Consider the following 16,940-nt stretch of genomic DNA (forward strand, 5'->3'; position numbering starts at 1 on the left):
GAGGGAAGGTGCTATATAAACATAAAAAAATATTGTTATTATTTAAGGAAAAATTTGCATCAAGTTTTTAGGAAAGTCAAATTTATTATTGTTTATTGTTTGTTTATGTTTACATAGTGGATAAGACAGGAAGGTGGAGTGTTTGTGCCTCTCACACAGAAAAAGAACATTATCAAAGACTTTTGCATAGAAACATCTAAGTCAGCGGTTCTCAAACTTCATTGCACTGTGACTCCCTTCTGACAACAAAATTAACTACATGACCCCAGGAGGGGGGACCGAAGACCAAGCCACCCGAGCCCCACCACCCCGGGTGTGTGTGGGGAAGCCCAAAGGCTTCTGCCCTGGGTGGAGGGCCTGTAACCTTATCCCTGGGCGGTGGGGCTTAGGCCTGGGCTTCAGACTTGCTTGGGCCAATGGCCAACCCCAGCCTTTGGCGACCCCATTAAAATGGGGTCGTGACCCACTTTGGGGTCTTGATCCACAGTTTACAAACCCCTGGTCTAAGTCATATGGTCTAGTTTCTGCTCCCTCACTGTCTTTTACAACCTACTTCCGCATCTGCCTAAAGTTAATTTCAAATTGTTACAAAACATATTCAATCTTGGATACATGCTTGAAATGTACTTTTTGCAAATATCCATAAAAACAGAGCTGTTGCATAAATGTTTGCAGAGAGTGAGCAATAAAAGGTCTGATTCAGTTTAATTTGAAACAGTTTCTAATTTGGCTACCTGCCCTTGAACAGCCTTTTGCAGTCTTCCACCATCCAGAGCCTTTTGTTTTTAAGGGATGAATTTGCTTTGAAGCAAAGCTGCACTCATATTCAGCACAGCATTTGGAAAGATCACACTATGGGAAAACACTTCTCCACTTCATATAACATTTTTAATGAAATATTTGTAATATCCGGAAACAATCAGACATCGTTAAGTAATTTCCATCAATGGTATTGACATCACTGGAATTGTCAATGGGAATTTTCTGTTATGGGGAGTAGAATTGCTTTGAAGTGAACCATTGTGCAGCTCAGAAAGAAACACTTTTCCCTCTAGCCATATCCTTTTGTTTTGAACTTTGCTCAGTACTCCAAATTGCATGAATTTTTTGATATCGTTCATTTGACCAGATCTACCATTTTTAGTAACCCATTATTTTAATAACTTTTATACTAGTTTGACATCTTTGTCCACATTGATACCTTTTCCGTTTGCTTATTTTTACTTTCTGCATTAGTTATTTTAACATTATAGTAAAAGTCAGTTTTATATGTGAACAGCTTCTTGCATCTTCTATTTTTTTCCAAGCAAAAATGTATACATTTCAATCATATTTAAATTTCTCTCCTTCCAGATGTGCACCGACTTGTTTTATGTACCATGTGTGGCTCAAATGAAGACCAGTATTTCAGGTTTATTTCTACTTTTGCACGCTGTTACCCATCCTAGATATTCCAGCTGTTCAGTGCATCAGTCCCCTTTTATATTTTGCATCATCTGCTTCTGACCCAGGTTTGATACCATCACTGTCATTTACTATGATCTGATCTTCATCACACATCTAATATTAACAAAACAAATGTTCACAGTGTGATAGTTACAGTACTTACAACATTCGAGCATATCAGAAGATGCTGATCATTCTCCCACTCCTTCATGGACTGAATTAGGTATTTATGAAGATATAATCTGGTATACTGTATTCTGAATATTGTTTTTATTACATAAATCTTGAAGGTGATTGCTGAGATTTGTCAGAGTTTTTGATTGCCAATGAAGTTGTGGTGAACCAAGACAGTAAGGAATATGCTTTTATTCTGTTGGAAATAAAATCTAAATGGTATTAAATTCTTCATGAATAACAGTTGGATACAAGATTGATGATTAACTCATTTGTTTTTATTGTCATGTTAAAAAAAATGCTAGAGACTAATTTAATTGTTTAACAGTAAGCATATCATCTAATTCTTCATCAGAGTAATTATTTATCTTTGACAGAAGAGCAGTAACAGTCTAAAGCATAGTATTTAAATTTGTGTTCATAGTCATAGAAACCAGAGACGGAAAAGACCTATTTAAGTCATCTTGCCCATCACACTGCTAGGACAGGATTGTTCCTTACAGTGCATTTTCTAATACTTTCCATGCTCTATTTACTAAGGCTTTTTAGAAATGGTGCTTTGCCTGTTTCTGTTAGGACACTGTTATGCAGTAATAATGTGTATGCAGTATTAGTTCCATTAAACTAATATTATGCTCTGGGAAAAAATGTAGTTTTCATTGTTTTCTTCGTCTGATTACCTATCTTCAAATAAATATTATTATACTGATTTAATTCTGTTTCTTTTTCATTATTTAAGCAAAGTTACACTGTTCAAGACCATTAATCTTGCATTTTTTTCATCATATTGTAATAGCTCATGCTGCCCAACAATCATTATCTTAGTGCCACTTGTCACAGAGTTTTCTATCCATCAATCCCACTTCAGAGTTATGGGTCTGCAACAGCACCCCTCATTCCACTGGGGCTTCTGGCCTTCTTCATTTTATTTTAGTGCCAGATCTATTGGGATTCTGCATTTCAGATCACAGCCCTTTCACTACTGTATCTTCAGTGTGTTTAAGGAAGAGCCTGAGTGAAAAATCCTAGAAATGCTCTACAGCCAATTTTCTCATTCTTCTATGCTAAGCTAGTGTTTGCTCTTCTGCTCTCTGATATTGTCACTCCATACACTGCCATAGAACACAAAAAGCCAGTGATAAGACCAAACTCATAAAATTAAGGCTTGAAAGGTCAAATACTTAGATTACAACTGTAGAGCCTAATTCTGTAAAGTACTGAGCAGCGTCAACTGATATTTAAGTCAATAGGCCAGATTCTGCCCTCATTTTCACATAGTATAAAATCCAGAGTAACTCCATGGACTTCAGTGAAATTATTCCAGATTTACTTCATGTAACTGAGAGCAGAATGGGGCAACTCAATCCTCTGATGCTTTCAGACTCCATCAGTAGCTAGCAACTTCATGTGTTGGTGATGGGAATATAAATATTCCCAATACAGCCTCATGCAGCAAAGTATTTACAATGTTTCTTGCCCTTAACCACAGGGCCAGGGAGGATCAGACATCTCCCTTCCTTGAGATCTCAGCACATACTGGGATCCACTTGGTCAGGTCCTCCCAGCTTACTTCTTTTCTATGTCATCTTTTATACCCCTTAACTACTCCTGGAGGAATTCTGCACCAAAAAAATAAAAATTCTTCACACAATATTTTCAAATTCTGCAAAATTCTGCATAGTTTGTCAAAATAACACAATATAATCACAAGATGATTCACCAGTTTAAATGATTTTTGGTCATTTATTTAAAAAATACCTGTCAGCAAGTAAGTCTGTAACAATACCAACAACAAAAAAGATTTAGGATTTTTTTTTTTTTACAAATAGATTCCTTACTAGGCATATCAGTACAGAACTCTGAGGGCTGGTCTACACTAGCGGGGGATCAATCTAAGATACTTCAACTTCAGCTACGCGAATTGCTTACCTGGCTGTCCTCACGGCGCCGAGTTGACTGCCACGGCTCCCCCATTGACACTGCTCACTCCTCCTGCCAAGGTGGAGTACGGGCGTTGATTCGCGGGTCGATTTATCGCATCTAGACGAGATGCGATAAATTGATCCCCGATAGATCAATTACTAACCGCCGATCCAGCGGGCAGTATAGACGTACCTTGAGTAATAATTCATTTAAACTACAATACAGAACTATATTTCCTGCACCCCTCAGAAGCAGTGCAAAGGCTTGGGGGAGTCAGGGGTAACAGAGGAGCTAAGGGAAAGGGAAGTAATTGCTGGGAAGGAGCATGGGTATGAACTTGGAGGGTTGTTGGGTTTGGGTGGGAAAAGTATGGAACAGGTTTTTGGGGTGAATGGGGAGGGATTGTTAGGGAGCTTCCCCCATGCAGACCCTGGCTGACCCCTAGCCTCTCCCATTCAGTCAGGCGCATCTGCACCTGTCCACGTGTCCCACCCCCCCACAGACACCCACTCCCCCCATCCCATGTGGCCCTGCACCCCCTCACCCTGTCTCCATGTGTCTCTGTGCCTCCACTCGGCCACCACCTGTCCTTATGTGGCCATGCACCTCTTTCCCCTCTCATGTGGCCCTGTAACTCCCTCCCGCCTGTGGCCCATCGCCTCCATTCCCATTCAGCCCCTGCCCCAGTCTAGTCCTTTTGAGCCTCTGTCTGATCCTCCAGCAGCCCCACACTCTCTGTCTCCCCATAGCTGCTGTTTCCTCACCTGGCCTTACAGGTGCTGTGAAGAAGGCAGGCTCTTTCTCTTCCCTAGCTGGCTGGGAGCTGCTGCTCTGTTCATTCACCACAGCACACCTGGTGGGCAAAAGGCAGAACTGCAGCAACTTTCCAGCCAAAGTTATTTTCTGCTGATGCTGCTCTGTTCTAGCATAATAGTACCCTCTGGTGGGCAAAAGGTGGAACTGCAGCAACTTTCTGGCAGAAGCTTTTTTCTGCACAAAAAATTTAAAATGTGCATGGCTCATTAATTATGCACATGCACAGTGGTGTAGAATTCCCCCAGGAGTACCCTCATCTGATGACAATTGGTTCATTAGCTCTCCCGGACTGATCATCTAATTAGCTGCATATCTGGAATCAGCTTCCTCCAGTGGAGCTGACTGGTGTCTAAGTGACCAGAGTGCTGGCTCACCTGTTTAGTTTCCAGCACAGGGGTGCACAAGGAGCTCTGGAAGGAATGGTTAACATTTCACATGAGGTGATCTCCTTTCCATACTACTGGTCTGTCAGCCAGACGACATATCAGCTTCACAGACTCTTGGCCTTTCTTTCTATTCTGGAAATTCCTTACTATGGATATTTTTTCTATCTTTATAATAAATTTCCTAAGAGATACAGTACTGTCAACCTCAAATATTCAATAATCATGAGTCAGGCATGAAAAAATATGTGAGTTTTGCTTAGAAATAATGAGATTTGTTTTAAAAAATAAATTTTGAGCTCTCTTGGTTTTTGACTCTTTCAGGGTTACATTTTCAAGCTTTTCTCTTCAACCATAAGGGCTAGAAACTTTCTTTAAAAAAGAAAACTGAAATTCTCACATGATCACTTGCCTCCAGGAGCTGGGACTTTAAGTAAAACATTAAATATCATGATACTCATGATAAAATCACTGAGGATAGATACAGGCTATACTTTAGTATGTATTGTATCCTGTTGTGTTCTAGTCCTTACAGCACTCTTTTGAATTCCATTTTCTATTTCAGCAGAAAAGATACCCTTACCACAGTCAGTGATACAGAACTTTATCTCATTTATTCTGACTAGTCCTCACCATTAACTCCATAACCTGGATAAAATATATTGGAGAAATAACGCATCTCGTTGTCTTGCAAGCATCCTGCTTTCACCATGTGATTTAAGCATTCTGCTAGAAAACTTCATCTTCCCTAATTGTTATAACTAGAAAAAATATCAACACAATCTCTAGGTACTTTTGATGTAAAAGTCAAAGGAAATTCAATCAACTCATTGACTATAAGGTCATGTTTTCTCTAAGTTCAGCCACAAAACCAGTTCTTCCGTTTTGTCTTGCATCTTCTTGCACTTGCCTTGAACATCTTATTAACAATTTGTGTAAGTATCTTATCCAGAATATTATTACTATACTAGACTGTTGACTCCAATTTCATAAATGTATAAGAAGTGAGCAAATTAAGTAGTATGAACTATGACAGTCCTCTGACACTGACAGTGTAGTGTATTGGCCCACACATGCTGTACAGCATAATGATTACATTACAATCTTGTGATATTATTCAAAATGACTTCAGATGAATGATAAACTAGGGGTTATGCTTCTTTTATTACAGGGCTGATAAGGTAGCTAATCAGTGTCCAAGTATATGTCATTACATAAATTATGAACCAGAGTTTGATGTGTATTCCCAAAGAACCGGAGCCTGAGTGTCATCTGGTATAAGACTACAGGCTGAAAAATGAATTCTGAAAACAACAGCCATTTTTGTTCCAACTGTATTAATAAATTACTAATAAATAAGCTTAAAAGGTTAGGAGATGGTCTTTTCATCCATTAGCAGAATTTTTGTGTGCTAAATAACTCTAGATTAGTGTGTATATATAGAAGATTACTTTTGCAGGCAAAGATTCTACCCTTGTGCCCACTTAAAAGGAATGATCTTTTGGATAGTTCTGTAGAGGATAGATAAACAAAGCGTAGGGATTGCTTTTTCTTTTTTTGTGAGTAAGATGTCTATAATTTTGGGAAGGCTAATTATGGCACATGCTGTAATAGCTATATGTTCAATGTACTGCTTCTGAGTCAGCTTGAAGTGGGCTGTCAGACTGATCAGCTGATTTCTGAAGCAAAAGGTGACAGGTGAAAGAGTTGTAGTTGAGAATGGTTATTCCTGCCTTCTCTCCATCTATCTTGTGAACAATAGCAAGCTTAATTATTAAGCCAATATGCCAGTTCCTGGTTGATATCTAGCATCTAATAAATTGGCTTTGGAAGATGCATTTCATAATACAAATATTCACTTGTTAAAGTTTCTGTATACTGAAAATAGAATTTATTCTCATCTTGGATTCTTCAGTTTTTTTGGTATGTTCAAATGTATATATTCAGCTTCATAACATTCACCATAGGCCTGGGAACTAGAGGTGAGGAAGTGCTGCAGCACCCCCAGGGTCCTGGCTGCTAGCTTTTTGCCCCGTGTCCCAGCTGCCGGCCCTGTGCACCCGGGGTCCCGGCTGCTGGCCCTGTGCCAGGGGCTCTGCTGCCAACCCCGTGCCCGGGGTCCCAGCTGCCGCCACGGTCTAAGTTGGAAAATGATTTTTTTTCAGTGAAAATGAGATTTTTCTTTGGATTTTTTAAGATCTTTTTCTGTGTGGGGAAATGAAAATCCAAAAATGGAAAAAAAATTGTCTGCTAAAATGCAAAATTTTCAGGAAAGAGATTTGGTTTTTGTTTTTTCAAAAAAATAATAATAGATTTTTGGGTGATAATATCAAGAAGGTGATTTTGGGGTGATTTTGTCAAAAAGCCATTTCCTGTATATAAACAAAACAAAAATGTTGATAGAAAATTTTCAGCAGATCGACTGAGTTTATAATGGACTCCTTAGACGAGCTTGGGGCCAGGTTCTGTGCTCACTTCTACCTGTGTAAACACAGTGAACTCAAGTTTACACATTTGACGGAGAATTCAAGTCTGAGTTCAGCTGAGCTGAAATTGAGTTAGAGTCCTCAGGTTTATGGAGATTGTCAAGAGTGTTTACAAAGTTTTGTCAGTGTTTCATCCATAATCATACATCTAACAGAGTTTAATTTAAAGCATAAGTTTTACTGCCAACTGAAGGCAAACCTGCCACTGTGATAATATCACAGCTTCTGTTTGTGCATGCACAACACTGAATTTACATGCCCAAATCTGAAATATGGAACTTCTGTGAACTACCACAGGATGGTAGTGATTTCTTTGAACTACCATAGACCGAATGATTCATCTTCCCAATGCCCAAGGTTTTTCTATTTGTTTTGTTAGGTTTTTAAAAATAACTCTGAGTTGTGTCCAATCTTTTTTTCTGTGAAAACTACTGCATGACTGAGTAAAATCTCTGTTCCTGTCCAGAGCCTGGGAGAATAATATGAAATGGAAATTTGTCCCAGACAGAATCTGAGCACCAAAGGAGGTAGTGCCATGTAACTGATATGGTATATGGTTCTTATGTGATTACATCAACAACAGTCATTGGAATTCCCTTCCCCACCTTTTCTACACACACACACCCACCCACCCACACACACACCCCTCATAGGAAATCCACACACACAGCCTCATAGGAAATCCCTGAGTATGCTCAGCAGATTCTCCTCACCTTTCTTCTTTGGCAGTCACCAGTGGAATAGTGCATAATGCCTAATGTAGCAGTCTGCTGCCTTCCCTGGGGAACAGTGATTATCCTTCACAGCTGTGGAGACCAGAAGGCTTGAGAAGCTTTTGTGGGCCAGCAAGCATGGAAGTAGGTTTTGCTGAATCGAGCCCCGTGTAATTAAATGGTCAACATTTATCTTGTAAGTAAAGAATAATTACATGATATATGTTTCCTCTAAAAAACAACAGCAAGCCTTTTAGCAGGTCTTTAGTTCAATGAGAAAGCTAAATGAAATAAATAATCTATTGAAAAGTGGGGACATATGTTTGTCCAAGATTAATGTAAGAAGGAAGGATTTTTATTAAAATAGAATTCAAAATATCAAAAAGTACAAGCATTTTAATGTAATACTTAACTTCCACTAAATAACATCATAACTGTGGGGAAAATCTGAGATGAGGAAAGCATATATATTAAGCAGACTATTTCAGTATGGGTTCCATTTGCCCCATTGCTAAAAGAAAGGTCACATTTTTCCTTTTTCCTGTTAAAAAATCCAATTACTGAAATTAAATCAGGAAGGAAGATCCTGCCAATTTGACCCAAGTCCATGTGCACTAGTAACCCGTGACCTCATGGGAACCTGACGACTGTCTTAGTATACAGAGTGAGGATCCACAGGGCGAGGACCTGGGGCTGTGAGTCACTGCAATATCTGCGCCACCACTGAACAGCTCTTGCAGAGGAGCTGTTGATGGGCTGTGAACCTTGTGCGACCAAGGATCACTGGATATGCTGCCCACAGAGGGCCTGATTGGCAGTGCTTCTGTCCCTGATTAGTCCAGTCACACTGCTTAAGCCTGGAGGGAATGCCAGGAAGTTGTCTGTGCAACTAGGTGGCTCTCTAGCTCGCTTCTATGACAGACCCTATTTTTTTGCTTAGCTCTGGTTCCTGGCTTCCAACTTCAGCTCTGACCCTTAGCCCTAGTTCCAGTTTATGGCTCTGACCTTTGGCTCTGGCTCTACTCATTAGGCCTGATTCCAGCTTCAACTACTAGGCACGACCACCCACACTCTGGCTGTGAAACATGCTTTGTGCTGTAAAACAGCTCTCCTCTGTACTAGTTTGGTAGGGTCAGCTCCCTCTGGCAAGGTGTGGCCCTAGGACTTGCTACATGTGCCCTAGCACTGGCCAAACCTAGTGTGTTGTACAAACACATAGGAGTTTTCCCCTATTCCATTTCAGATGATGAGGCTTTACCCTGAGGATGGGGGGCATGGATCAGCATTCATGTTGCACTCCCCGTCAGTATCCGGGCCGGGGAAGCTAATGATCCAACCAGCAGACAAAATTGGGTGATAAATCCTGATCACATGCCACCTGAGGCACATTGCGTCTATGATAAGATGACCCTGAGGATGCTCATGTGATTAAGATCCGATCTGGCACACTATCAGGGGCAGGTCACTTGATGCTGCTGCTTACCTGGATCATGCTCTGTTGGCCTACCCAGGCAGAAAATAGAGCAGCGATTCACAGACTGCATGAAATATGTATCTCTGTATTTCCAAGGAAGGCAAAAACCTGTTGGAGGGAAGAATAGAAGTTGAGTGTGTGCTGAATTAGGGAGGAGAAAACTAGCAGGAAACATCTTCCTGGCATCAGCAATGGCCAGATGTAATCTCTGGCCTAGTCCACGTGAACACAGTGTGGAGCAATAAAATGAGACAGTGAAATGTGGTACAATAGCATCTTTCAAAAACAAAAGTCATTCACTGAGGATATCATATAGCAGCCAGATAAGCAGCAGTAATATCCAGACACAACTCTTGCATAAGGGATCTTTGCAGGGGTTACAAGACACAGGTTTTTTTTCCTCAACCCTAGCATACCAGTACCAGCACTCCACACCTGGCACTTGTGCTCACACTAGTAGCAGTGGGGGTTGGCTGCTTGCTCTGTATAGTTTCACACCCAGTGGTCATGCCCCTGCCTTGCCTCCAAATCCCCTCTGCAGCTGTGAAGGCTGCTGTGGAGAGAACCACCTCATATTCTTCTCCACCGCATATGTTGTGCAGAGCCCATCTGCATTTACTCTCCATAGCTTACCCCCATGGTATTGCACCTTTTCCACGGGTTAGGATGTTTTACACCTATGCTGCGGGATAGAGGCACGTTCTTCATTAGAGATGTTAAAAATCATTTGACCAGTTGTGCAAAATCTTATAGTATTTCTAGATAGTAGGCCAAATTCTTCACATGCAGCCTAGATTGTATGGGCTGGGCTGTTAGGAACTGTATCTTTATCACTCTGTGTTTAGCACCATTTGCACCAATGGCACTATATTCAAATGTTAAAAAACAATTAATTATAATTAATCCTGGTGTATCTACATTGATTTAAATAGTTACTTCAGGGAGTAATTTGGCCCAGTATGTTGTCACTCATTGCATTTCTAGTGACTTTGGGTTTTTTAAACATTATTTTTTATAAATTAATTTGAAAATTAGGTTTTGACTTGCAAAGCTAAACTTTTGCCCTGAGGATTCCCAAAGTGTGACCCCACCCTTATTTCTCTGGAAACATTTATGATCAGAATGACAGAGGATGTTTACAGTAATACGAAAGAACCATCAGAACCATGGTGACTGGAGGACAGTAATACTTTCTAAATACTGTGCATATATAAAAAATATATTGCATATGGTAGATAGTATTATAGAATAAATATATAACGTGTTCAATAAGGGGCATGCAAATATGCTTTCATTTTTTTATTTTGTTAACTGGTATGCAAGGTTCTAAAATGGATATTTTTTTAAAGAACATACTACCGCTTTACAGTATTAGATCCCAGTGCACATATTTGCTAACAATCCCCCCAAAACAAACCCCAAACCCACCACTACTGTATCCATACCAGTGAAAAATCTGCCAGAAAGTAGCTACTTGATATTCCTTTTTATTACTGCAGCTGCCTTGTTTTTTTCTAGTCAAAATAAAAGAAAATCACAGGATCCTTAAAATAATAGGTGACAGCAAGTAGTTACTGAGAAATGCACATCCCTGGCTCTTAACTTTGTAGCATCCATCCAGATGGCAGATTAGAGGCTGGGATCTGCGGGGTGGTGACAAATACATGGGTAATAGCATTCAGCTTGCCTAACTGTAAAAGTGAATTCACTATTCCTCTTTGATAGTAGACCTGACATGTCAGATGAGAAGGATCTCTGGAAGAACCTGCCAAAGCAACAACACAAATAAATGCCAGATACAAGTGCTGCTTGATGTAGAATTACAAACATTGTACCTATCATCGATTCAAATTTAGCTGATATGTAAAGTCTGTGTTGTTATTACATCAGGCAAACAGTAACCTTGGAAAGCTACCTGGTATGGTTATACAAAAAAAGTGTTTAAACAGAGTAGTCTCTAGTGACTTCCTCCAGTAACACAGCTCTAGCTATTGTTTTCTTATGGTGAAAGCAAAGATCTTGGATTTATATTCACAACGTATAGTTTAACATGCAGTGTTTGTCAGGATCCACGTATCACCCCTGCATACCCCAAACTCATTGTCAATCATTTGAATTTTGTACAAACAACATCACTGATCTCTGGCTTTTGCTGAGGGGTACAAAATGTAACTTGGGAAGGGGATGATGCAAAGATGGCTTCTATTGACCTTTGCATTCCCTGGATCATGGGCTGACTGTGTGCTGGGGTGGTCCCCTGGTGGGCACATTATGTTGACTAATAATGACCCCAATGAGCTCATACAGCAGCTAGGAATTGCTGGGGTGCAGGGGAAACCATAGCCTTGCCTTACAGTGAGTAAGTGGGGAAGGCATGGGAGCCATTAAGCCAGGTCTATACCATCAGAGGATCCCCCTGTAGTGAAGTGATCCAGCCAGGACCAAAGATGTTGGCTCTAGAATTTCTTGGTGCCAGTAGAGCAGTCCCAATGTACCTGTGGATCAGGATCTTTCTATTTCAGTTTCTAGTGCTTGGAAGAACACTGTGAACAGGGAACCATCAGCTTTCCTTACTCAAATGAGGTGAACAGGTTTTTGTCCAAAATATTCCTGCGCCACTTGCTTTGGGTGAAATACCCTGCTTTAAATTGAAAAAACGTCAAAATAGGCAATCCTTTTTCCTGGTATCTTTGTATGTCTTTATGACATGACTAGCAGCACTGGTTCCCCCTCTAGTGTGCTCAGAAAGATGCAGGCAGAGAAAGCCTTTACATCATAGTGTTAATGATAGTTGCAGGTTACACTCCTACAATTACTCTAAATTCGTATTTTTTACTACTTTCTTCTATAGCAATAATTTAAAGTGATACATATGGAACTTATTTTTGAATATAGTTTCTATATCTCTCAGGGAATATCAAGATTTATTCAACAGACGTGCAAGTATAATAGCATAAAGAAGATAAAATAAATTAAAATCTATTAGTTTAAATAGACAAAATGAAAATTCAGTTATATTTTTTTCTGTTTGTTTCCAAAACATCTATCCATTCTATGCTCTTAACATGACCTGTAACAATCACTCCTTTGTTATTCCATTTTACTTCTCTTTTTGCTCATTTGTAATTAATATGTCATTACTCTTCAAAAGAGTATATGGAAAGGCCAAACAATAAAAAATATTAGTCTGGCAGTTTACACTTAAAAAATCTGTAATGTAGGGATTAACTGCCAAGAGCCAATTTATAGTATATATTTCACATAAGAAATAATCCAGCTGATATCTCCTTTATCTAGAGGAACTTCAATTTTAAAACCAGTTCTTCACAAGGTATAATAATGTCCTCGGACCAAATTCTGCTCTACATTACACAGGTTTAAAGATGAGAATATCCACTTATTTCAGTGGATTTAAACCAAAGTAACTAGGAGCCAGAATCTGGCCTTGCATCCATAATTTTTCCCCCTCAAAATTAAAGCTCAGCCAAGTGAGAATGAGCTTCTTTTGTATTAAACTCTTATCTCCCCAATCTAAAAAAGCTTTTGTAGATCAGGCAGAGCTACAGTTTCATCCAGGTTCCTATCAGGCTGTTCTGTGTTACTACAGTCAAAACCCTTGGATTATTATATTTAGATCAACATATTGAAAAGTAATATAAAGACATCTAAATCTTAAATCTTTTTAGAGGTTATAGGTGAATAATGAGATTATCTGTAGATTTCTTGCATTGGCAAAGTTTTAACATTTCACTCAATGTGTCTAAAGGTTATATCTATTATAGATTTATCATATCTGAAGACAGTATTTCAACAGCTCTGGTCTTACAATATTTAGGGGGCAACAAGGTTTCTTAATCACGAGTTTAGCTGTTAAGAAAGATTGATTCATTGCATACAATCCTAAATATTGTTATACATTTTCTCCAGATAATATTGATGTTCAAATCATTTTACTTATCATTGTTCAAGCTAATTATCTAATGATTTGTTTACATAATCTTGTTTATATTAAGTAGATAGCAACAATTAACTTTGTTTTAACTGTAGTTATTTGAAATACAGTAGTGGTAATATCTGCCAGAAGCAAATAAACATATTAGCAGGAAATGCTTAAATGATCTGGATAACCCTATGAGCCAGCATAGCAGGTGGTAATATCCTGTTTTTAAATTACATTTCAGCAAGTGAACATAATAAATCCTCTTGTGTTATATATTTCGCTGGTAGCAACTTATACTCACATTATTCTATTTGACCTCATTACTGCTAATCATTATCACATTTTTAATAGCTGCCACAGTGAGTGAAACAGTTAATACAGTATTTCTTGCCGAAAGAGAGCCTGTCAGGTTATTGATGACAAATTAAAATTAATAAAGAAGATCTGTGTTGAATTTGAGGGAATGGAATAACTACGAGCATCCAGATGATTGGAAAGGCCTCTGGGGTACTCTGTGAAGAATAATGTTTTTGGTGTACGTGTATTGTCTTGAAAGGAACGCTAAAACTGCCAAATCTCTGCTTTTGCCTGGAAGACTTCCTGAAATAGGAGCTGTATTCTTTTGGCCCTCATCACATGTAATTTATCCCTCAGAGAGTTATTTCCTGTTCTGTACACCTTAGCTCTGTGCTGTAATAATAGCATGTTCCTAAGGTTCTACAGTTTTATTTACCTCAGTAAGAACCTTTACAAGAACAATCATAGGCACATACTGCAGGAGTCCAGATGATATAGTAAATGAGTAAAAGTTCAATACTGCATTTCTTCAGTACATACAGTGAACCTGCTACTCAGGAAATAGAGCCTGTTACTATTTATTTTAAACTTTCTGTGGTGATATAATTTTCTTTTCAAATCACTTGTTTGTTAAGGATGGTAAAACAATTATAGACTGTCCAGGAATTCTCTGTCTCTGTATTTTTATCTATGCTAAAGTGATCTAGAGACTGGAATGTAACTCACTTTATGAAATGTATACATATATTTGCATATTTTATATGCTTTGTGTCTATTTTTAAATAGTAGTGTTTATTAAAGGTGCACATTCCCCAGGGAACTGGGTAGCTAACTGGAGAGAGTCATTCACCATCTGGGACTATAGATCAAGGCCATCCTGAGGTCCTGAATTAATTGAATATAGTGGTATTAGTTCAGTCCTTAGTAGACAGTAGTCCACATCACAAAATCACAAGACATAATTTTGACTGTGCCCAGGAGGCATACCAAGAAGACTGAATTATCCCTTACCAAAAGAGAAAGTAGTCCTTGGAGGTCAACATTAGAGGTCATTGGTGGGTCAGAGTAGAGAAACACCAACACTAGATCTGCCCTAAAAAGTGTGTGTGGGGGGAGAGGAACATGTTCCAATTACAGTATGCAAGCAATTCATGCAGAATTTCTTTACACAAAGGGTTTTTAGAGTATGAACACATTGGCAAAGTCAGTAGCAGAAGTATGAGTTCAAGGGAGTACTTAGATGAATTTTTGGAAAGGAAGAAATACAAGGTACAGCTATTAACTACTTTGGAGCAGTTAAGCTGCTAAACTACTGTATATTGCATATATATTCCTAGGTGTATAAGACGAGGCCCTGGTGGATCATACGTTCTTCAGGTCCTTAATATTCATGTATTTTTTTGGAACTAAACAGGATATTTTAGTGCTAAAGCCTAGCCATAACAAGAGAGAAGTAATTGAAAAATAATTAGGCAATTTTTTAATATTGAAGTCAATATTATTAACCTTGTTTCAAATTAAAGATCAGAATTATCTGAATTTTAGGGAATTGGATCAGATCTGAAGCTTATAAACTTTGTCCAAAGGTTCAATAACAACAAAATAAATTGTGCTTTATGCATCTCTTATAAAGTCCCAAAGCAGAGTAAATGGCCATGCAATTAATATCATACATTTTACAGGCTTACATCTGTATGTTGAAATGTAACCTTCCTTTCATATAGGATTAAGGGGCTGTTAGGGGCTTCAATAATTAAGATAAAATTTTGTGTACTTCACATGGTTGACAAATACCAGTCAAATTGCTCTGTATCCCTGAAATGTAAACATGAAAATATAGAAAATAAGGAATTAATTCAATTAAACATTTTCCCACACGTATTTCACCTTTCCTCACTCCTCAAGGGAATCATTCTTGAATTGTATTTCACTAGCAGACTATTCTTACCATTATTTTTAACTTAATGAGTATACCTTACACATCAGAGAGAAAGTACAAAGGTTAAATTTTACATTAAGAGCACATCACAACATGGTATGCAAATATCCCTATGCAAATGTAAAACCACTAGAAGATAAATGTGTTATATTTTTAACCAGTTAACTATGACTGTGAAGTATGGTGTGAGATATTCAGTGGTTTCATTTTTATATCTTTCTTGTAAATAATGCATAAAGTATGTAGATGTTGTCAAAATATGATTAAGCTATTAGCTTTATAGTTTTCATAGTTAAGAATGTGTTCAGCATGTAGCTCATAATAACTCATTTCTAAATGCAGAGACCATTATAAACTATTTCTTGTTCAAGTGAATGTTATCATGTGACATAATGATTTTGCTTAAAACCACGTTAAATGAGGAGTAAAATTAAACAATATTGCATGAATTGTGTTTGACTAATTTTGTGTCACATTATATTAGCCAAGCTTTCAAAATATGTGTTAATGACAAATAGTGTAAGCCCCTAACATACTTTATATGTCTGTAAAATCACCCTTAAGTCATTAGCTTTTAAAAGGTTCATTTTGTTTGCAGTTTTTTGTAGCCAGTGGCTTTTTAGTGATTACTTTTGTCTACGAAACTAGACATGATAAAAAAAAAGATATTTTATATACGACTTTGGGACTTATTGCCATACTGTGGAGGCATACTGTGTGCATTAAAACAATATCAAATAACCGATGAACTTTACAGTTTTGAGATAAACATTACTAAGGGCGCATTTTTAATACTGATATTGCATTTACATAAGCAGCATGCTGAAAAGGACTAACTAAGCTTTTAATCAACAGTTTGTTTTTCTTAGGTTCTGATTTGTAAATTGCCAGTCACACAAAATTTACTATACTAGTATTTAATATTCAATGTTAAATTATTTTAATTCTCTAGCCAACTATACTTTTAAAATGCCATACTTTCCTACAATAGATTACTCCTAGCTTGTTTTTATTTTAAATAAATGCCACTGGAATTCGAAAATGTTTTGTTTTTATTCCTCCCAGGCAAATATGGTTATGCGCTAGCCAAAATAGCTATTCAGGCTCGACTTTGTCAGGATAAGGATATATGAAGTGGACGTGAACTACAACATTAAAACAGCACAAGGTAAAATATGTAGTGTTTACATTCATTGCTTGGAAATACTGTTTGACCTTCTGTTGGAGGAGTGGCAACCTTTCTGTAGTTATAAAGACAGTCTTCATGGGTCATACAAACAAATTTAAAGTGTTGCAAAACTCAAACAATACTTGGTGTCATGTTTGGAGTAATGAATGTCCAAATCCTG

General features: G+C 38.1%; 1 long non-coding RNA gene across 2 annotated transcripts in view; it reads left to right on the forward strand.

Moving 5' to 3' along the window:
* LOC123374288 overlaps nucleotides 1-16,940 on the forward strand; it is a 145,267-nt gene that overhangs the window by 63,898 nt on the left and 64,429 nt on the right. The window contains exon 3 of one of the 2 annotated variants that reach the window (XR_006581056.1): nucleotides 16,657-16,759. This is a non-coding gene — a long non-coding RNA (uncharacterized LOC123374288). Of the gene's footprint in view, nucleotides 1-1,353; nucleotides 2,240-16,656; nucleotides 16,760-16,940 lie in introns of those variants that run through there. The other variant, XR_006581057.1, reaches the window with a different exon arrangement.

This window comes from Mauremys mutica, chromosome 7 (genome assembly GCF_020497125.1).
Source record: "Mauremys mutica isolate MM-2020 ecotype Southern chromosome 7, ASM2049712v1, whole genome shotgun sequence".
Lineage (NCBI taxonomy): Eukaryota > Metazoa > Chordata > Testudines > Geoemydidae > Mauremys > Mauremys mutica.